Here is a 22,382-nt window from a genome sequence, read left to right on the forward strand (position 1 = left end):
TAAGTTTCATTTCTATTTCTAAATGATGATTTCACTGATTTTAAATGCTTTGGCAGTATCTTAATCTGTTTGCGCTGCTGTAACAAAATACTACAGACTGAGTAATTTATAAATAATAGAAATTTATTTCTCATAATTCTAGAGGCTGAGAAGTCTGATCAAGGCACTGGCAGGATTGGTGTCTGGTGAGGGCTGCTCTCTGCTTCCAAGATGGTGCCTAGTCACTGCCTCCTCTGGAGGGAAGGATTACTATGTCCTCACCTGGCAGAACAGAAGAACAAGAATGACTCCGAAGCCTCTTTTATATGGGCATAATTCATTCATGAGGACAGAACACTCAGATCTTAATTACTTTCCCAAAGGTGTTTCCTCTTAATACCACCACAATGGAGATTAAGTTTTAACACATGATTTGGGTCAACATTCAGGCTATAGCAGGCAGTAATTATAATTTCAAGATCGAGAACCCTAAAATAATTTTTTTTGGTGTAACTCTTTTGTCTTCTCTGTGGACCTTGATACTGTTACTTCTTGAAATCAAGTTTCAAGATATTTTGAAATTTTTATTAGAGAGCCAACCTTCTGCTTATACAAAGGAGTTATCTTAGAGTTGGATTGTTCTGTAATATTTGTGCTGTTACGTTTTACTGTGTTTACAATGCTTGCGTGCATATGCTACGGTGATTTGCATTTATTTCTCATCTTGTGGCTTACATGATAGTATTCTTGAAGACAGGCAGTATTCTTACTCACTTTTATATGCCACACACATGAAGAATGAAGTTGTCTTTTACATAAAGTAGTTATTCAATGGAAGAATGTTGAGATTTCAAATTATTCTGTTCTGCCAATGCCATCTCCATTTTTCTATACTTATTTGTGGTATAGACCATTTTTTAACAAAGAATGTTTCCAAGGATGTTTTGGCATCAGAGTATCATTGTCATTGGGGAAGTCAGGGCCTGTGGATGTTCAAAGACATTGAGAAAGAGGAATTATATGAAAATTCTTTAAAATCCTGACTTAATGCCAGCTATGTTTCTTATTTATTTATTTAAACTTTTTTTAGATTCATGGAGTATGTGCACAGGTGTGTTACAAAGGTACATTATGTGATGCTTAGGTTTGGAGTATGAATGAATCTGTCACTCAGGTAGTAAGCATAGTACCTGACACTATTTGGGTTTGTGTCCCTGCCTAAATCTCATGTTAAATTGGAATCCCCACTGTTGGAGGTGGAGCCTAGTGGGAGGTGATTGGATCATGGGGTGGATCTTTCATGAATGGTTTGGCACCATCTACTTGGTAGTGTTCTCGTGAAACAGTTCTTATGAGATCTGGTTGTTTAAAGTGTTTGGCACCTCTTCCCTTTCTCCTCTTCCTCCTGCTTTGACCTTGTCAGACATGCCTGCTCTTCCCCTTCACCTTCCGCCATAATTGTAAGCTTCCTGAGACCTCCCGAGAAGACAAACAGATGCCAGCATCATGTTTCCTGTATAGCCTGTGGAACCGTGAACCAATTAAATACCTTTTCTTTATAAATTACCTAGCCTCAGGTACTTCTTCATAGCAGTGCAAGAATGGACTAGTACAGCCCAAATAAGTAGTTTTTCAGCTGTTGCTCCCCTTCTTCACTTCCCCCAGTAGTCTCCAGTGTCTATTGTTCCCATATTTATGTCCATGAATACCCAGTGTTTAGCGCCCACTTATCTGTGAAAATATGTGGTATTTGGTTTTCTGTTTTTGCTTTAGTTTGCTTAGGATAATGGCCTCCAGATGCATCCACATTGGTGTAAAGGACACAATTTTGTTCTTTTTTTATGGCTGTATAGTATTCCATGGCCTATAGGTAACACATTTTCTTTATCCAGTCCACTGTTCATGGACACCTGGGTTGATTCTATGTCTTTGCTATTGTGAATAATGCTGTGGTGAGCATTCAAGTACACATGTCTTTTTGGTAGAATGATTTATTTTCTTTTGGGACTGTCTTGTTTCAGTTCTCAAGGGGAATGCTTCCAGCTTTTGCCTGTTGAGTATGATGTGGGCTATCAGCTGGTCATACATGGTTCTTATTATTTTTAGGCATGTTCCTTTGATGCCTAGTGTTTTGAGGGTTTTTATCATGAAGGAACATTGGATTTTATCAAAAAATTTTTTTCTATGTTTATTGAGATGATCGTATGGTTTTGGTTTTTAATTCTCTTATATGGTGAATCATATACAGTATATTGATGTGTGTATGTTGAACCAGCCTGGCATCCAGAAATAAAGCCCCCTTGATTGTGGTGAAGAAACTTTTTGATGTGCTGCTGGATTCAGTTTGCCAGTCTTTTGAGGATTTTATGTCTATATTTATCAGGGATGTTGGCCTGAAGTTTCATTTTTTGTTGTTGTTTCCCTGCCAAATTTTGGTATCAGGATGATGGCCAGCTATGTTTTTATTCATTCCATTGTCCAGTTGTTTCTTCATAGTTACTACTACAAACCTAGTCTACTTTCTTGATCTCTCCAGATTATACGTACTTCAGACCCATCCCCTTTAACGAAACCTTTTTCCTGCTTCATTGAGATTAAGCCCGTCCTTAGGTGAAATACCTTCATCCCTTCATAATCTCTCTGGCTTGATGGTCCCCCTCATCTTAGTCTCTGAACAGGAAAACTTGACTCCTGCTTACCAAGGCTGGCCTTCCAACTGTATGCGTGGTACCGAAGACTTTCCTTGCTGGATCCAGCTCCATTTGTTTCCTGCCCTTTCCTGTTCCTCTCTTCCCTACCTGCCTACAAATTTTCTGAGACCATCCCTTTCTTAAAAGAAAAGATCCCTTCTTTTGTCACTCCTGCCTGCTTAGGTTGCTTTCCTAACCTGCTTTTCTTGATGGCTGCGCCTTTTCGAGGTATCCCCTCGGTGCCAGGCCTTTTACCTGACTTAACTTGGAGAAAATCTGGGGTTGAGTGCGAATAAACCAGGAAGGAAGCAGAGCAAAGCTAAGTTAAGTTGTTTTACCAGACACTGGGTTAGGAACTTCATGCTTTAATCTTTGCTCTACTTCACAAAGCACTGCTCATTTCACAGATAAGGTGCAAAAACGTGAAATAATTTAGCTGAAGTTATGTAGTTGGGAAGAGCCAAACTTCTGACATCAAAGTCTGTTTTTAACCATTGTTGCATTGTCGTAAGTACTTGGAATTCTTTCCACAGCAAGATAAAATGTCAAGAAAAAAAATTTGGGTAACATATTTAGAAAAATTGCTAATATATAATTTATCAATAAATGTGGTGAATCAGAATCTGTCCTGTTTTGGTACTATTTGTCAATTAGCAAAAGTAACTGATGTGGAGAGGCAATCATCTCTGGTTGTAAAAGGGAGGCTGGTGACCCCAGAATTACATGTTGTCAGTGCATATTTAGCTGTAGCCACATCTGCTGCCTTCAGCCTCTTGCCAGTAAAGCACCTGTGCTCTGAGGCACTTTTGTGTGATCCAGTTTTGTACACAGGCAGCTTGTTGGGAACATTACCATTGCCTCTGTTTCTTCATCTGCAAAATGGTGATAAAATAGTATTACCTGATAAAATGGGGATAATAATAGTGCCACAAGCCTGATAGGGCTGTTTATGTGGGTTCATGAACTTATGTGGGTTCATGCATACGGTGCTTAGAACATGTTTTAAGGGCTATATAAATGTTAGCCATAAAAACAATAATTACTATTATTGTTAATGGAAATTGTTATTGGATATTTTATTTATGACAACCTGAGAGAGGCAGTGTGTCTTTGTAATGCTTTGTAAAGCATGCTCATTTCTCAGGAGCCCTGTTCTATGAGGCTTGGATAATCACAACGTGAGCGTGACAGAAAAGTTGGATTGGAGAGGGGCAATTCATTGAATGAAATGAAACAACCACTGCTTCTTGGTTCTTCCCAAACTGAGATATAGTAATGCTGCTCTCTTTTTTCTGTCGACATTAATTGCCTTGGGAATATCTGCAGAATAGTGGGTCTGATGTTTCTTTAGCTTAACATTTTTTACTTGAGAGCTTATCTACCCCAAGGCCAAGGTGGCATACGTCTTCTTGGAAAATAATTTCCTCTTTGAGCTCAGCAGTGATAGGAACCATGGTTTTGTCATTCTTAGATTGCTTAAATTGCTGAGACTTTTAAAGGTTAATAATATTTTATCTACTTTCAGTTTTTCAATTTACTGTTGTTATACTGCATAACATGTGCTGTTCTCATTTTGAGTTAATGTATTGTAAGTTGACTTATGTTAATAAATAAAACATCTCCTTTTTTAAGAAGGAAAAATGTGATTGTTTCATAGATCCCCCAATCTGTCCATCCATAAGACTTTTCAGGAGATCTTTAAAATTATTACTTTGTGCTGTGTTTCAAATAGCTACCCTCATCCCTCTCCCCACTCAGATGATGAGCTAGTTCCTCTGATGTGTTCTGTGTGGCCTGCCCAGAGAGCCCTTATGCCCCATAGTGGCTGTAGGCCTGGCCCCAAGTCCTGAAGTCTTCTACTTTCCCAGGTGCAGGTCTTTTGCTATTTCCTATATTTCATATTTTTGATTGAGCCTTTAAAAACTAGGCACCATTAGGCCAGGTGGGGTGCTCACACCCGTAATCCCAGCACTTTGGAAGACCAAGATGGGCGGATCACTTGAGGTCAGGAGTTCGAGATCAGCCTGGCCAACATGTTGAAATCCCGTCCCCGCTGAAAAAATACAAAAAATTACCTGGGCGTGGTGGCGTGTGCCTGCAGTCCCAGCTACTCGGGAGGCTGGGGCAGGAGAATCACTTGAATCCAGGAGTTGGAGGTTGCAGTGAGCTGAGATCACACTACCACACTCCAGCCCAGGTGACAAGAGTGAGACACCGTCTCAAAAAAAAAAAAGGCAACTAGACACCATTAAATTCGATTCCCATTAGTTATTATTCTTTGATTGTCTCAACAATGCTTAAGATGAGAAATGAAGTTTTTAAAAATTTAGAATAGTCTTTATCCTTGATTTAGATACTCCACAAGTGTAGTTTAAAAAAGATGAAATGAGTGAATTTGAGCATGGAGTTCTAAACTTTTCTCTGTGAGACCTGAAGATAACAGGAAAGAATGGTATTCAATAAGTTCTTTATCTTTTTTAAAAAGTACTTTTGCAAGCATTTATCATCACTTCAGCCTTTTGAAGTAGATTGTATATTTGTTTATATTTTTTGAAATTCAAGAACCCTGAGCCTCCAGCAACTAAGAGACCCTTGCACACAGAAGATGCTTAATAAATATTTATTGAATGAACGAGACTGCCCAAGGTCACATGACTGGTTACTGTTAGTCAGTAGCCTATAATTCATCCATATTCTGGTTCTAAGTCTCATGGCTTTGCCCAATAATTATAATGTATTGGGATTGAGGGTTGGAATCCTCACTTGGACCTTTGCTAGTTACATGGCCTTTGGACTCATTTCGGAACTCAGTTTGCTTCTAAGTAAATTGGTGATGCCAACCTGCCCTTTCTGTTCCTTAGGACGAGAAGAAATGTTACTCAGTTCTTGACACACTCAGATGCTTGAGGAATGGTAGATATTCCTAAAACCAATCTTATGAAATGCTAGGGTAAGACTCAGTGGGTGTGGAAGCCATCTGTTTTATAATCTCTGAATGCAGGTTTATTTCACATATAAAAACTACTACTGCAGTAATTCAGAAACTTGGGTATTTTCCTTGACTTGATTATCAGAACTACAAGTAACTACAGCCTTTATACGCAATCAGGGAATTAATTTTTCCTATATAATTGATGTAAAATAGAACTTCCTGTTTGCACTACTTCTCTGTATAACTTCAATTTATGCTCACTCAGAATTCATTATACTAAGAAAAATAGATACGTATTAAACTGTCTTCTGTGTCCCCAGTCTCCACTTTTGAACCCTTCTAAACCCGTGACTTTCTCTGCCTTGCTGCCCTCCTTCCCTCCATGCCTTGTAAAAACATGGAAGCATCTGGTATTAGTTAATGTTATCAAATCATCAGCTGGGTGCAGGTGGCCTAAAACTGGTTCATTCTGAAGCATGTTGTATTAAACTATGGATTTGTACTTTAACTCCTTTAATTTCTTACTATAGATGAAATATTTTTACCTTCCTGCTCTTTTTGGGCAAACTAAGTGTTGATAAACAGTAGTATTGTGGTTTTAAAATAACCTATAATTGCAGATTTCTTTTTTGATCTATTAGACTAGTATTTAAAAATTTCTATTTTTTTTATTATTTTAAAATTAGTAATTTTATTGCTTTGGAAATTGAGAACATGGTGTTGTGTACAGTTTATGTTTGTTTGGAACTTTTTGAAATTTTCTTTGTGGCCTAATATATTAATATTTGTTTTTACAAATGTTTCACAAATGTTTAGAAGGAAGATAAATTTTTAAAATGTTGAGTACAAAGCCTGATATCCACTAATGTTATCAATTATATAATTCCAATCCTCTGTGCTTTGTTAAGTTTTTCCTACACAGTAGGTCAGACTGAGGTGTGTGCTCTTCTAATGTGAGTACATTTTGGGGCACCAGTTTTTCATGCAGTTCTAATAATTTTTACATTTTGTTGTATAAATTCTTTTTAACTTTTCAGTGTAATGATAGTTGAAACAGAAATTCATGATTTTTGTATCTTAATTCTTGTTCCACTTAATACTTTTGCCTTGAATTCTATTTTATCTTGTGTTAATATTGTCACTCTCCTTTTATTTTTATCTTTTTGAGATATAACCTGATTGTTTTGAGACGTAGTATCCCATTTTCCCCCTCAGTCTGAGAGACTTTGTCTTAATATTGGGGAGTTCAATTCATTTAGGATGATCATCACAAAAGATAAGTTAAGTTCTACTTGTGCCTTCTTACTTTTTGTTTTTAATGTATTCTTGCTTTTCATGGGGATTGGGAGGTCTGCTTTTTGTTATTACACATGCTGTCTTTGATATCTTCCATAGTGTTTGGAAGGTATCTGTTTTTAATTCTACAGTCTGGGAAAGCAGCTCAGATTCGTCGGCCAGGTGGATTGTTTCTCTGCCATTTATTGTGTCAGGTTAGCCCCTCACTGCTCTCTGTGTGGACATAAGTTCTGATGAAATTTTAGTTTCCTTCCTTATTTTGTTTACCTCCTTACATTATCTTATTTTTTTTTACCTTAGCTTCTTTCTTTCATTATGGCTCTTTGCACCTTTTTCATTGAAGTCTTTGTGCATTTTAATGAGGATATTGAAGACTTTCCTGATGCTTTTTTTCTGGCTTCTATGGTAAAGAGTTTCAGATTATGTATTTCTGAGTCATTAAGATGATCTCATTTTTTTTTTCCCCCGTGCTATCCATTTACCTGCAGGTGTTTGTTAGTTTTATTTTCTCTTTATTAAATCCTAATATATTTACTGACTGCTTCCTACAGATACATAGATAAATTAGACTCTATTCTGTGTTTGTTTTCTGGATTTTAATTTTTCTCAACTCAGTTAATTGCATGTAATCATCAATACGTCTGCCTTTTTTTGGCGTTTGCTTGTCTGTCAGGATAGTTGATCTTAAAATTCCCAGGCTCCAAATCTGTGAAAAATAAATTTCTGTTGTTTATAAGCCACCCAGTTTATGGTATTTTGTTATAGCAGACCAAATGGACTATGAGAATATTAAACAAATTACTTAAATTTTGTCTTTGTCCTGTCTTCCTTTTTTGTTGTTATTCTTTCAATCTTGAATATGTATACGAACATCGCTCCATTTTATTAAGCTCCTGAGACAGGGTTGTGCTCTGTCACCCAGGCTGGAATGCAATGGTGCAGTCATAGCCCACTGCAACCTTGAACTCTTGGGCTCAAGTGATCTTCCCATGTCAGCCTTCTGTGTAGCTGGGACTGTAGGTGTGTACCACTATGCCCATCTAATTTTTAATTTTTTTCTGTAGAGATAGGGTCTTGCTGTGTTGCTCAGGCTGGTCTTGAACTCCTGGCCTCAAGAGATCCTCCTGGATTGGCCTTTCCAAATGTTTGAATATCAGGTGTGAGCTACTGCACCTGGCCTAATTATGCTTGTTTAGTTTAGAACATATGATAACAAGGATAATGGACTTAAACCAATCTGTAAGTAATAACATTTTCTTAAAATTGCATAGAGAAAGTACAATTCTCTTTTCTAATATACCACCGGACTGTACATTCTGAATCAGCCCAGGACTCTTAAAGCAATAATTGAGAGTCAGGGCTTGCCACTGAACACGTGACTGAGTTCTCTCTCATCTGTTTTTTGAATCTGTATTTGTGGATGGTGTTCTGCTGGTAGAATTGTGGGAGTTAAAAATCTCAGATCCTGGCAAATATTTTATGAAATTAAAGGGAAAAATAAGTCATTCCCTTGATGGCCTCTGTTTTCCCAGAAAACTTAAAATTATATTGCCTTTCTATTTTACTTCTGTTTTTGCTGCCTGGTTGCTTTAAACTATTCTTGCTCTGTTATCTAGGCTGGAGTGCTGTGGTGCGATCTTAGCTCACTGCAGCCTCTGCCTCCTGGGTTCAAGAGATTCTCCTGCCCCAGCCTCTGGAGTAGCTGGAATTACAGGCACGCACCACCACACCCAGCTGATTTTTGTGTTTTCAGTAGAGATGAGGGTCTTACCATGTTGGTCCCCCAACCTCCCAAAGTGCTGAGATTACAGGCATGAGCCACCACATCCAGCCTAAACTGTATGTGTAGTGTTGTTGAGGGAACTCTTTCTTATGAAGATTTTTCAGTTGGTTTTAATATCAACTGGACTTTTGTTTAAGTATTTTTGTAATAATGGTATTAATAGCTTGTTTCATTATTAAGTTTTTCAGAGTGCCTTCCAGTTCTTAATTTGTCCCTGACTCATGTTGGGTGAATTTAAGTTTTTTTTTTCCTCCTCTAGAAAGATGATTGTGGAGTCTAAAATAAAATCCACAAATTCTCTCTGAATCCTAGAATCTTTTTTTAAGTATTCTTTCAACCTGTAGCTTTAATATTTCAGCATTACGTGATACAGTCTTCATCATATAATCATATCTTTTCAATATAATATATTCAGATATAATTTTAAATACCAGTAGGGTTTTTTGTTCTTTGTTGGCTGTAAATGCATCAAAATTGAGAGCAAACTTTTTTATTCTAAATATTCAGAAATGGAGTTCCTTTTAATAATTTTGACCTTGCCTACAATGCTTTTATTAAATTTATATTTAGAAACAGAGTCCTTATTTGGCATCTACTTTGCCCCATTTTAAGAGTTTCTTTTAAAAGAAGCAGTTGATGTGTCCTGACTGGTATTTAAAGAATTTAACCGATTCATTTAACTTCAGAAAGTTCAGCAAAGAAAAGAAAAAGCATAGTAGAAATATAAATATGTGGTTTATGAAATGGAAGCATAGTTAGGGCCTTTTCTACGGTGTATCCTCTCCCTATTCAAAGTATAAAAACACAGTCTTATTTAATATTTATTTAATATTTATTTGTAATGACATAGGCTAAAAGCTACCATCTGACATTCATATCATGAAGGTTTTCTTGGTTCACATTCTGAGGCCTGCATTTTGTTTTGTTTCTCATGGATCTCAAGGCCTTGAAGTGGTGCAAGTGAAGCTGTCAGGTATAAAGGTAGTTTTGGTTTTTGATGCTATTATTGGTAAAGAACAAGCTTCATGCTTTCCTTTCCTTGCAGTTCGCAGACCCTCAATGAGATAAGGAGGGGAAATGGAAAGAAATGTAACATGACTATTGCTAACACATCTTTCCTTCTGAGGAAGGAAGGGAAAGAGCAGACAAATGTAGAAAAAATAAAGATAGAAGGGGCACCCTTAGAAAAGTTTGTACCTTCTCAGTGTAGAGGTATGAAATGAAACCCATAAAGGAGAGCCATGGTATTGTCTTGCTTCCTGCCTCAGTATTGGCTAACTTTCACTTTAAAGGAATTTTTGTAATTGCTAGGACCTAATAAATGCTCTAATCAAGGCACCTTAGTCATCTGGCCATTTGTTTGTTTATTTAAGAAGTACTTATTGACTGCCTCCTGTGTGAATCCAGTAATTTCACTAGACATTGAAAGTTGTTCCCACGGAATTAATACCTGTGTGTGTGTGTGTGTGTGTGTGTGTGTGTGTGTGTGTTTGTGTGTGTAAAATTTAGTGGAGTGGGATGTTGCTGAATTGGAAGTCTATGTGATTTCTGTTGGAGCAAGGAGATAAGAGGAGCCAGGGGAATTATGAGAGGAGGATTGGGTTGGGCTGAGTTTTTTTTTGCAGGCAGGCATTCTAGGAAGAAACTGCACGTAAAGACATGAAAGGGCATATTACATTATTACATGTGAGGGTGGGAGAGGATGCATGGCAAGAGATTAGGTGGAATAATGTCTTCTGGTAGAATTAAGGTATATGAGGGACCGGTAAAGTTGAAGAGGGTTTGACTCTGATCAGATTTGAATTTTGAAAGATCATCCTGTTAGCTTTTAGATCATTCTGGTAGGTGATGTTCTGGTAGATAAGAATTGGAGTGGGAAATCAGACTACAGGTGTAATGACCAGTAAGGAAACTAGTATACTTGTTGAGATTAGGGATTATGAGGATCTAAATGAGGAAATATAGAGAAAAGAAAGAAAATGGGTGTGGTAAGTATCAAGAAGACAGAATAGATAGAATTTATTGACTAATTGGAAGGTATAGAAGGAGGCATCTAGGATGACTTTCCCATTTTGCCTTAAGTGACTGGGTGAGTATAAGCACCCATAACTTCCGGTCAACCAATGAAATGCTATGAAAAGGTTAAGGAAGACAAGGTATGAAAAAATGCCCCCTGAATTAGGCATCTCAGAAGTCATTGGTGAATTCACTGAAATGGGAAAGTATAATGATTCAGTAACAGTTTAAAATTGCTTGGGAGAAACAGTGGCCTGGAAGATGTCATAGGTTTGCTGGGCAGGTCTGACGATGCAACTGAAATTGAATCATCTTTATTAGTAGAGGCAACAGTCTGCACTGGGATTTCCCTTGGCCTATTTCAGCTGCCTGGGATTAGGAACAGAGAATGTAAATAAGATCTTGGCCGATGAGGAAGGAATGAGATGGCAGAGTTGGGGTTTTGCTTACTGGGTGTGACAGGCTGGCAAGGTGTCAAAATCTTTGAGGAACTGGGAGAACAATTAGCATTGGCCACATTTTTTACAGATGAAGAAACTGAGGCCTGCTGATGAGTGATTTTTTTCACAGCAGAAGGAGAATGCTTTCGGAGTAAGATCGATCTAGACATGCTACTTATTAACTCTGTGACCTGAGAATGTTATTTAAAAATCTTTGTTCACATAAATCTTCTAACAACTGTTTGTGGGTGATTGTGCATAGTAGGATGAATAAGGTTGTAGGGTTCAGAGTCACATCTGAATTTGAATTTCAGATGTGGGACCTTGTGTAATTGACTTGATCTCTGAGTCTGTTTCTTCATCTGTAAAATGAAAATATTCTCACATACTGTTTTGAAATCTAAAACTAAAAGAGATAATTGTAATGTTTTCTTAGTATACGGACTGGCAAAGAGTAACAGCACAGAAACTGACAGCCGTTTATTATGTTGTTATTTTTACTGTTAGTCACTGGGAACAGCTGGGCTTTTCTTTCCCTAAGAATTTGTGTCAGTTACTTTAAGGAGTTTCAGTAAGATATACTGAACATATTCAGCATAGGAATGAATTTTCTCTTATTTATTCTGCCTGGTACTCAATATGCTTTTTCTACCTGAGGACTGTCTTCAGTTCTGGGTAGTGTTCTGTGAGTGTTGATGTGAATACTCACGTTCTCTGTTTTCTTGCCTCTTTTTTGTTATTCCTGTTGAATACTTTGCTTGTTGGAATTGCCCAGTCTGTCACATTTAGTCTGTTTCCATACTTGTCTTTCATATTTACTGGCTTTCTATCTCTTTCTGAGTAATTTCAGATGATTCCTTCTATCATTTGCCTAGATTCTTTTTTAAATTTTTTTTACCTTTGTCATGTCTACTGTTTAACCAACCCTTCCTTGAGTTAATTTTAATAACAATATGTTTTCCTATCTAGAATGTCTTATGTTTCTTTTCCAGAATTGCCTGTTTTTATTTCAAAATGTTCTCTTGTTACATTATGAATTTGATCCCTTCCTTTATGTCTCAACTATATACATTTTAAAGTCCTGTGTAGAATGTTCTATTGTCTAATATATGCTATAGGAGCTGACATTATGTAGTTTTTAACATGAGTTGTTTTCCACAGGTGCAGTTTATGAGATAAACATACTGTGCTATGTGATGGTTATTTTGTGTGCCAACTGACATTTGGTCAGACATTCTGGGTATGTCTGTGAGGGTGTTTTTGGATGAGATTAACATTTGTATTAGTAAGCTGAGTATAACAGATGGCCCTCCCTAATGTGAGTGGGCCCCATTCAATCAGTTGAAAGCCTGAATGGTACAAAAAGGCTGACTTTCCCATGAATATGAGATACTTCCTCCTGCCTGACATCCATGAGCTGGGACATGGGTCTTCTCCTTCCTTTGGACTCAAAGTGAAATATCAGCTGTTCTAGAGTCTCAAACCTGCTGGTTTTCAGACTGGAACTACATCAAGGCTCTTCTGGCGCTTCCACTTGGCGGACTGCAGATCTTGGGATTTCTAATTTCTCTTTCTTACTGTTTCTATGCCTCTCTCTCCACATACTTTATTGGTTCTGTTTCTCTGGAGAATCCTGACTAGTACAGATTTTGGTACTAGGAGTGGTTCTAGAGGAGCAGAGTTTTCAGGATGAGTTTTCTGAATGGGATTCTGGGGTTTCTAGAAGTGGCTCTCTGATTAGCCTAAAATATGCTGATAACTCTTTCCAGTAGTAAAGAGAGCATTGATCTGGCATGATCTGGAAATAGAGATATACAAGATATCACCATTGGATACTCCTAACCAACCACTTAAAGGAATCAAGGATCTGGGTACTGTGTATATGATATTTTTCAGCATTTTTGGTAAACTAACAATGAGATTGGCTGGTTGTTATTAATGTCACTGGACAAAGTTGGTAAAGAAAAAGATGAGCTCAAGTATTCAGATTCCCAGATCAAATACCACATAAATGCCCTGAAGGCTTGTATGTGTGCCCTGAAGAAGAACCTTAAGTCCTATTAGCTGCAGGGCTGAAATGGCTGAAAAACCCAGAATCTTATCCTGTGACTGGCTGCATTATGATGCAAATTGAACTCCCAGTCTCATAGGGTGAATACTGTTGGTTTTTTTTTTTTTTTTTTTTTGTGGGGGGAGACCCAGTCTCTGTCACCAGGCACCATCCTGGAGTGCAGTGGAGCAATCTGGGCTCACTGCAACTTCTGCCTCCTGGGTTCAAGCAATTCTCCTGCCTCAGCCTTCCTGAGTAGCTGGAACTACAGGTGTGCACCACTATGCCCAGCTAATTTTTGTATTTTAGTAGAGATGGGGTTTCACTACGTTGGCCAGGATGGTCTTGATCTCTTGACCTCGTGATCCACCCTCCTTGGCCTCCCAGAGTGCAGGGATTACTGGCGTGAGCCACTGCACCCAGCCCAGGTGAATACTGTTAAAGAAAGGCATTGCTTGGGAAGGAATGGGGTGCTGAAAGTTGGGATGGGGATGTGTGGGAAGATCCTGATGAAGTTGGGGATATTGAACCCCTAAATTCTGATTAGTTGTCTTTGCCAGTGGGTGTGGCCTCTCCGCCTCCAATGGGAGTAGCCTCTCTACCCCTGTTTGAGGGCTTTAACCCTGTATTGTCTGAGGAAACTGTAGTGGCCTCTTTGAGGCAGTTGTTTTACAAGATAATGCCAAGTCTACTCAGGACCCACCTTTACCACTGCTGGGTTTTTTTTTTTGACACAGAGTCTGGCTGTGTCACCCATCCTGGAGTGCAGTCATGCAATCTCAGCTCACTGCAACCTCTGCTTCCCAGGTTAAGCAATTCTCCTGCCTCAGCCTCCCAAGTAGCTGGGACTACAAGTGCATGCCACCATGCCGGCTAGTATTTTTTTCTTTTTTGTATTTTTGGTAGAGATGGGGTTTCACTATGTTGGCCAGGCTGGTCTTGAACTCCTGACCTTGTGATCCACCCCACTCAGCCTCCCAAAGTGCTGGGATTACAGGCATGAGCCACCATGCCCAGCCCTGCTCTTTGTTTTTAGACCAATAACTTCAGCAGGCTCCTAAAGGTGAAGGTTCAAAGCATGACTCCTGAGAAGGTGCACTACACTCCGAAATTACTACTTGAGTTTTCTAACCTATACAGACAGAAACCTGGGGAACAAATGTGGGCATGGATGTTAAGACTGTGGAGTAATGGTGGAAGTAACATGAAGTTGAATCAGGCTGACTTTATTGGCATATACTTACTAAGCAAAGATTCTGTATTTAATGTTACAGTTCAGTGAGTTGGAAAATGCTCTAACAGTATGTTGGATTGGCTGAACCATGGACCAAAAGGTGGCCTAAAGTGATTGAGTTAGAAATGCTAGACTTGACTTGTTTCAGTGTAGAGAAAAGTATTCAAAGGCTTATTAGGAAGAATGAAATGTTGGAGTAGATTTGTCATTTAAGACCTACTTGTTCACCATGGGAGGATCCAGAAGACTTGCCTTTCACAACTGTGAGAAATAGATTTGTGAGGGAAGCCCCAGCATCCTTGAAGAGCTCTGTGGTTGCTCTTTTCTGTTAGACCTTAAGTGGGAACTGTAGTCACTAAATTGAGAAACCTAAACGCAGCAGGAGCAATTGGATCCCAGGGTGTCAGGGGCCAAGTGCCAGTACTCAGCTTATGGTATGGGCTGGTTCATCCTATGTGCCTAATGTGGGTGGGTATCACCAGTCCTTTGAAGGCCTGAATAGAACGAAAGACCGACTCTCTTAACAAGTAAGAAATCTTCCTGCCTGACTGCCTTGAGCTGGGACTTGGTCTTTTCCTGCCTTTGGACTCAAATGGAAACATTAGCTCCTTTTGGGCCTTGAATCTGTCAGCTTTCATGCTGGAACTTACACCATTGGCTCTCCTGGGTCTACAACTTAATGACTTCAGATCCTGGGACTTTTCAGCCTCCATAATCACACGGACCAGTTTCTTTTAGTAAATAAGTCTCTCTCTCTCTCTCTCTCTCTCTCACACACGAGCGGGCACGCACACACACACACACGTTGTTGGTCCAGTTTTCCTGGAAAACCCTGACTAAGACAGCTACAGCTATTTAGTATTTGCCTCTCCTGGACCCTGCCCACCTGCTCAAGAATCCCACATAGTATGAGTGGGCTTGGAAATCTGACTTTCCCTTTGTGATCCTTTTTCTACCTGAGAATCAAGGCAGATGGCATGGTTTCTGACACTTCCCTGGCTTGTAGGCAATTTTTATAGTCCCTGTTCACTGTGAGGACAGTTTATTATTGTCACCTGGGCCACACATTATTATTCAATATTATGAAAGTAGCCTCCTAGGCACATGTCATCAGTCTTGACTGAACATATCAAGAACTTGCCCATACTTTCCTTACGACAGTTTACATTAGCTACACTACAGTGTGCAAAGATCAATGAGAAAATGAGAGCTGTCTAGATCAGTGGGCTGTTGCTCCTCTAATTTTTTACTTTTAGATGTAGTCCCAGAGCTGGTAGAGTGCCCGAAAGGGATGGCCACAAGGAACAAAGGAATGAATTGAAATTGCAGTGGCCCTAGAACTTGGAGAGCATGAGGGAACTCACTTTCTGGGGGAAGCAGTGTGGGTGGGAAGAAGTATGCATTACTGCTGCCGTCTCCTCTCAACCCATGGCCGCTTCTTAGACGTTACTTATCTCATGGGTCTCACTCAAATCTGGTCATGTAGCGAAGCACCAGGAAAGAGAGAGAGAGAGAGTGTGTGTGTGTGTGTGTGTGTGTGCGTGTGTTTGCTGGAATGTTATGAAAACCTGATTTTTTTTCTATTATTTGAACCAGGAATAATTTTGCTAGCAATAAGTAAGTCTATGTTAGATATAAAGTTTAAAATTCTAACCTGAATACAAGAGACTAGAAAAAACAAAAACGATCTACTCTTTTCTGTTAGCAATCAATTTCTGCTTCCTTTTAGAAGACAAGTAGTTTCAAGCTCCAGAGGTATAAGGAAAAAATTATGGTAAAGAACTTTGGGAACAGATGTCTATTATTTGATTTTAGCCACACAAAGCCACAGTTTTAATTAATGGAACCCTGGTGTTCCATGGGAGGAGATTTTGAGAACCACCAAGCTTGTCTAGTCAGTTCCTTGTCACCAGTGCAAAAACTGGCCTCCCTAAACCATGGCTTACTCACAGTTCCGAGGTCATATAGCTTGGGGCAGAAGCATGATTAGAACCTAGGCACCCACAGGTATTCTTTTTGCTCCTTGGAAAATGAGCTTCTTTTATTTTTTAAAATAGGCATTGGAATGTATATCTTGGTGTGGCTCTGGGGCCAGTTTAGTCTCAAGAGATTTTTGTCTATGAAAGCAGTGACCTTATCAGGCATAGACAATTTCCTGTGTCATTAAGATGTTCCTTGGCAGAATATTATTTTTCTTGGTGAATATATTGTGGTATAAAACACGCATGGAGAATCAGCTCTGCTTTTCCTGAGTGAATTAGCTGTATTGTAGCTTATCTGTGGCAAGATCTTGCTTTTGAGTTTATTGACAGTGACTCCTGTCATTAGTGACTTGCTTGAATGAGTCTTGGCTTTCTCTCCTTTTATTTTGACGTTTTAGCAGTCTGAGTCACAGCCAGGAAGTCCTTTGAAACCAAACCCTTAGCCCTTTTTTGTGTTTCAGGGACAGTTTGGGAAATGTCCCTTAAAGGGGTCTTTTGGTTTCTCTGTTGGGGCCCTTATCTTTTTCACCAGCCCCATGTAGCTTCTTGTTCTGTCCTAGACTGATTGTCTGAGGGTCGCAGTGGGGACTTGGGGGTTCCCCCGCCATCTCTGGGTCAGCACTTTATAGCACAGTTTTATTAAGATGTGGAAGATAAATTTTCAAATTCTCAAGTACACCCAAATGGAAACAACCTCAAAGAAACACTGTGAAGCTTCCTGAGGGAAGCTGTCAATCCTCTGCCTAATTCATAAATCTTGTCCCAGTACTCGTACGGTTTAAGATGGTGGATATAGTAGGTGCACTGCAAGCACTTGTAATTAGTCACGTCATCTGTTACTATTTAAATAGCTTGTTTCCATCAGTGAGTAAAACTAACATGTACACAGAACTAAAGAGTTTATACTTTAAAATTATCTTAGCATATAATACTTTTGACAAAGTTTATTAAAAATCTTTCAAAGAGCTTCAGGATATGTTCATTGTTTATTCAGGTTGAAAGAGTAATGAAAATAATATATTTGTAGCAGTGGTATTTATTGGAATATTTGCTGTCTGTGCTTGTTCGGTAATTTGAGTTTGAACAATAATACATCAGTCTTCGGTCAGGCGTGGTAGTGGCTCGTACTTGTATTCTAGCACTTTGGGAGGCCGAGGTGAGCAGATGGCTTGGGCCCAGGAGCTGGAGACCAGCATAGGCAACATGGTGGAATTCCGTCTCTATGAAAACTTAGCCAGTTGTGGTGGTATGCACCTGTAGTTTCAGCTACTCAGGAGGCTCAGGTAGCTGGAACTACCTGGTGGTCAAGGCTGTAGCGAGCCATGATGGCACCACTGCACTGCGACCTGAGTGAGACGGTGAAACCCTGTCTCAAAAAAATCTTCAGAGACTTATAACAATCATGACAATTGAAAGACTTTTTTCTACAACTTGAAAATTTGTCTTTAAAAAGAATCAGTTTTAAAAAAGAGTTAATAAAGTTGGGGTTTGGCATTAGACCTAGGCTGATTCCTAGTTCTTTCTAGCTGAAAAGGTTTCTGCCTCTAAGATGGGGTCATAGTAATGCTTATCCACTATATCATAGTGAAGATTAAATGTTAGAAGCTGTGTTACATATTTAGTGCAAAGCCTGGACACTCTACATTAATGCCAGCCAGTGTCACTCTTCTGATGAGATATTGCTCTCCAAAATTCACTCTTCTCAGAGTTCAGATATGATATTTTGGCTGAACTTGCAATTCAGAAAGATAAAAACGATTGCATATAGTAAAAACTGTTGGAAAAGATAGTACTACTTTAATGGGGGAGTTTATGTTTTTTAAAAAAATGTTAATATTTAGGCTAAAATTGTTCATAGTTGCTTTCTACTAACTCTAAAAAGATTGAGTTATATTTTCAGCCCGAGATTTTTTGTAGGTTTCTTTGTTCATGTATGCTCCTATGCATGGTGCTATATAATATGACTGTAAAATTACGTATGTTATATATTACAGTCCCTTACATGAGTTTGAACTTTTTTTTCAATAAATATGTTGGAAAATATTTTGGAGATTTGTGACAATTTGAGAAAATACATAGATGCACTTTGTAGCCTAGAAATATTGAAAAAATTGGCCAGGTGCAGTGGCCAACACCTGTAATCACAGCACTTTGGGAGGCTGAGGCGGGCGGACTACCTGAGATCAGGAGTTTGAGATCAGCCTGGCCACTATGGTGAAACCCCATCTCTACTAAAAATACAAAAATTGTCCGGATGTGGTGGCACACTCCTGTAATCCCAGCTACTCAGGAGGCTGAGGCTGGAGAATTCCTTGAGTCCGGGAGATGGAGGGTGCAGTGAGCTGAGATCACTCTAGCCTGGCCAAGAGAGCAAGACTCTATCTCGATAAAACAAAAACAAAAACAAAAACAAAAACTGAAAAAATTAAGAAAAAGGTAAGCCCTGAATGAATAAAATGTATGTAGAAGCTAGTCTGTTTTGTCATTTACTCTTGTAAAATATGCACAAATCTATCATAAAAGGTTAAAATTGGCTGGATGTGGTGGCTCACGCCTATAATCCCAGCACTTTGGGAGGCTGAGGTGGGTGGATTATTTGAGCCCAAGAGTAGGCAATTAGAAGTTAAATTTTTGGGAAGTCAGAAGTTATCTGAGAATATCTAACTGCGCAAGAGGTTGGTACCCCTCTCCTCCCCTGACATTGTTCAAGGGTCAACTATATGTACAAGCAATTTTTTAAAATAACTTTTTGGCCTAAATATGTATCCCCAAAGTTGGATTTAGTTTAACTTAACATGTGATAGAAACACTTTGGAAGTGTTCACTTTCATGAAGTGTCACAGTTCTAAAAAACTGAGGAAAAATGCAGTCCATATTTTAAAAATATGGTGAAGTACTTGCGTTTATCCAGTTCACATAATTAGTTATCTTCCTTCTAACCCCCAACCTTATGTTCAGTGTTTTCTTTTCTTGTAAGAGTTAACCTTGATGCTTCTTGATGTAAGTAGCTATATTTGTCAAAAACAGCGAAGAACTTGGCTCACCTGACCACCTCTGGCAGTGTACGTAATTAACCACGATGGATACTCTTGTGGGGAGGAAGCATCGTTGATGCCTTTTGGCAAAGGAAAGTCCATAGTCAGTGCATCTGCTTTCCCACTGCTTTGAGTGAGCTCTAGGGGGCGGTAAGAATGGATTTGCTAAGTCCCTATACTACCTTTCCCCACTTTCTTGCCCTAATAGTGAAGGGAAGTCAGACCAAATATCTTGGTAAACAAAAAGTGGCCAGCAGATAGCCAAAGAGGTCTTTACTAAGGAGTGAGCAGTTTTGATTTGTGATTCGTACTGAGGTTGGAAGTTTCTATTTTGATGGCCTATGAAACGTTACTACGTCCATTTAACTGATGGGAAATGCCATTTTATTTTAGCATTTAGATCTATTTGAGGTTGATTGGAAATTTTGCTTTACAATTCTTTTTTATTTTTCAGAAAAACCAGTTGTCACATATTTATGTTTTACTTTTGTGTTGTGTTTTCACTATACTGTAGGAAGTACTTTTTTCAGTTATAAATTAAGGAAGCCCTCCCAGAGCAGTTATATGTATGTCAACTGATAGCCTTTGAATTCTGTTTACCCTTTGTATACATATACTTTATTTTTCTTTTGTTTTTAAAATTTTCATTTTATATATATAGCATTACTAGAAACTATGAAGGGAAAATAAAAGCTGGAACCAGCAAGGTGATGAAAAGGCCACTGTGGGAGTTGAACATGAAAGAATGGTGCTTTCATGAGGAAGGAGGTATTGATGTGGTTTTGGGGGCTGAGGTTTGTTTTTGTTTCAGCTACCATCTTAGAGACAATAGTGAATCAGAACTGTATCAGGCAGGCAGATTTTAATGCCCATTTCCAAACAGAGATGTCTCTCTTAGATACACAGGGAAAGAGTAACATAGAGTGTCTGTATTTGTTCTGCTTCTCATTTTACCCTTGCGGAATGAAGGAATTCTGCTGAACAGTGCCAGCATTAGTTTAGGCTGAAACATATAATTGTATTGAGTAATAAAGGAATTTTAAAATTCCTGTTTTTTCCTGTGGCTCTCTTTCACAAAACAGGCTAATGGTGAAATACTTTTGCAAGTGTTCCCATTGATCTCTGGCTGATGCAAGATGCCTAGTGCCTTGTGGTTTCCTAATTACTGAAGCCCTAATTTCTTTGGCAAACCTCTTCTCTATAGATTTCCTTTTGGCAGTGAAAATTACTCACATGACTAGATGAGCACTGGCATCTCTGGTCTGGTTAAGGCTACATCTGGATGCTGAGATTAGCCATAGGGATGGGTCATCTTTTCTACTCAGGTCAGCAGATTAGTTGCCCTTGGTCACTGGGCTGAGACATAGATTTCTTACCGCTTAATTGTTTCCTGGCTCACTTAAAATGAATCAAAGACAATCGCTTGCATTCTACCACAGAAATCAGCAATCATAATGCCCACAGTCAGAAAGAAGATAAAGAATTTGAATGTGCTTGATTGGCTGTCTTAGTGGAGGTCTCCAGAAACTTGTTGCCCAAAGTATGGTTTACAGATAAACAGTGTCCTCTGAGAGTGTCTGAGACATGCAGAGTCTCTGGCCCCTGCCCAATCATACCGAAATTAGAACTTTCATTTTAGTACGATGTCAAGTAATTTGGATGCACAAGTAATGTTTGAGAAGCTCTGCGCTAGAACACAAGTCTATGAAGACAGTCTGTGCTGTACTGCAGTTGCAAATGGAGTTTTTAGTGAGTCTGTCAGTTATTACAGTACTTTTTACAAAAGGTGAATTCCTCTGGAATATGAAGGAATAAAAATTTATTATATACACAGGTAGAAAAAAATTTGCACTAGTTTTTCAGTGTTTTTAAAAATAATTTGTCAATACATTTATGTTTTATGAATTTAGCAATATGTGCAGAGAAAACTGTGGCATTTGGCTTTCTTACTTAAAATCTTGAGAACTTTTTCCTTCTCATTTTAATATAACATTGAAGGAAATAGGGGTTTATATGTGGTGTATGTAAAGAAAACAGGTGTATATTCAGACAGGAAGTTTGAAAGTTCTCATGCACAGATATGAAAATAATACCTACCTGAAGACATATTTATCTTTTAAAAATAGTAATGCTTTGAATCATCATCTCAGTTCTTACCTTACTTTAGGATAAAAAGAAAGCAATTTGCTTTGTTGGTCATATTTTGAAATTTAACTTTTTTTTTTAAATTTCTTGAAGTGTCACTACACTCTTATTGTAATAGTTATCAGAGAAATGTTCTAAAAGTATATGTTGTAAAATACCAGTGACTTTTAAATTTGTTGTGAAAGTCAGTATATGCTTGTTTGCCTGACTCTTTTGAATTTCACCATTTGTTGAGCATATGCTGTAGGCTGATACTGTACAAGGCAGGCAGGTCTGCCTTTGATTTTCTTATAAAAAATCAATATAGTTTGTTCAGTAAAAACATCTAAAAAATTCACAGTAATAGTGATGTAGAGATAATTACATTACCATTGGAAGGTGTTTTTTTGAGTGACAATATCTCTGTCCCTAGTTTTCCTCCTTCACACCTTTACCTTGAAATTATGACATACAACATACAAATATGGGAGAATCAGCTTTTCAAGATACTGTATAAGGTATTTAATTTTCTAAGCCCCAAATCAGAAAGTGGTATCAATTGAAAATATTGAAAGCAAGAAAACACTATATCATCCATTTCTAGATTTTTCTTGACATTTAGGAAAGCTTATAATTTTTCTGTCTTCCTTGAATCATTAAAAAAAGTAACCTTAATAGTCAAGTACAATAAATATAAAAAAAAAAGTGATTTAAATTTTTTGTTGTTGTTGGTTTATTTCTTTATACCCGTGTTTGATATTATCAATAGGTTGGTTTAAAACATCTTTTGAAATCATGGCTGTTATGTCTGGTTTCATTTA

At 38.3% G+C, this 22,382-nt stretch overlaps 1 protein-coding gene across 1 annotated transcript in view; it reads left to right on the forward strand.

Moving 5' to 3' along the window:
- Nucleotides 1-22,382, forward strand: part of GMDS (GDP-mannose 4,6-dehydratase) — a 648,894-nt gene that overhangs the window by 76,776 nt on the left and 549,736 nt on the right. The gene's annotated exons all lie outside the window — the stretch shown is intronic.

The sequence above is a fragment of the Cebus imitator genome, unplaced genomic scaffold (assembly GCF_001604975.1).
Source record: "Cebus imitator isolate Cc_AM_T3 unplaced genomic scaffold, Cebus_imitator-1.0 Scaffold231, whole genome shotgun sequence".
NCBI lineage: Eukaryota > Metazoa > Chordata > Mammalia > Primates > Cebidae > Cebus > Cebus imitator.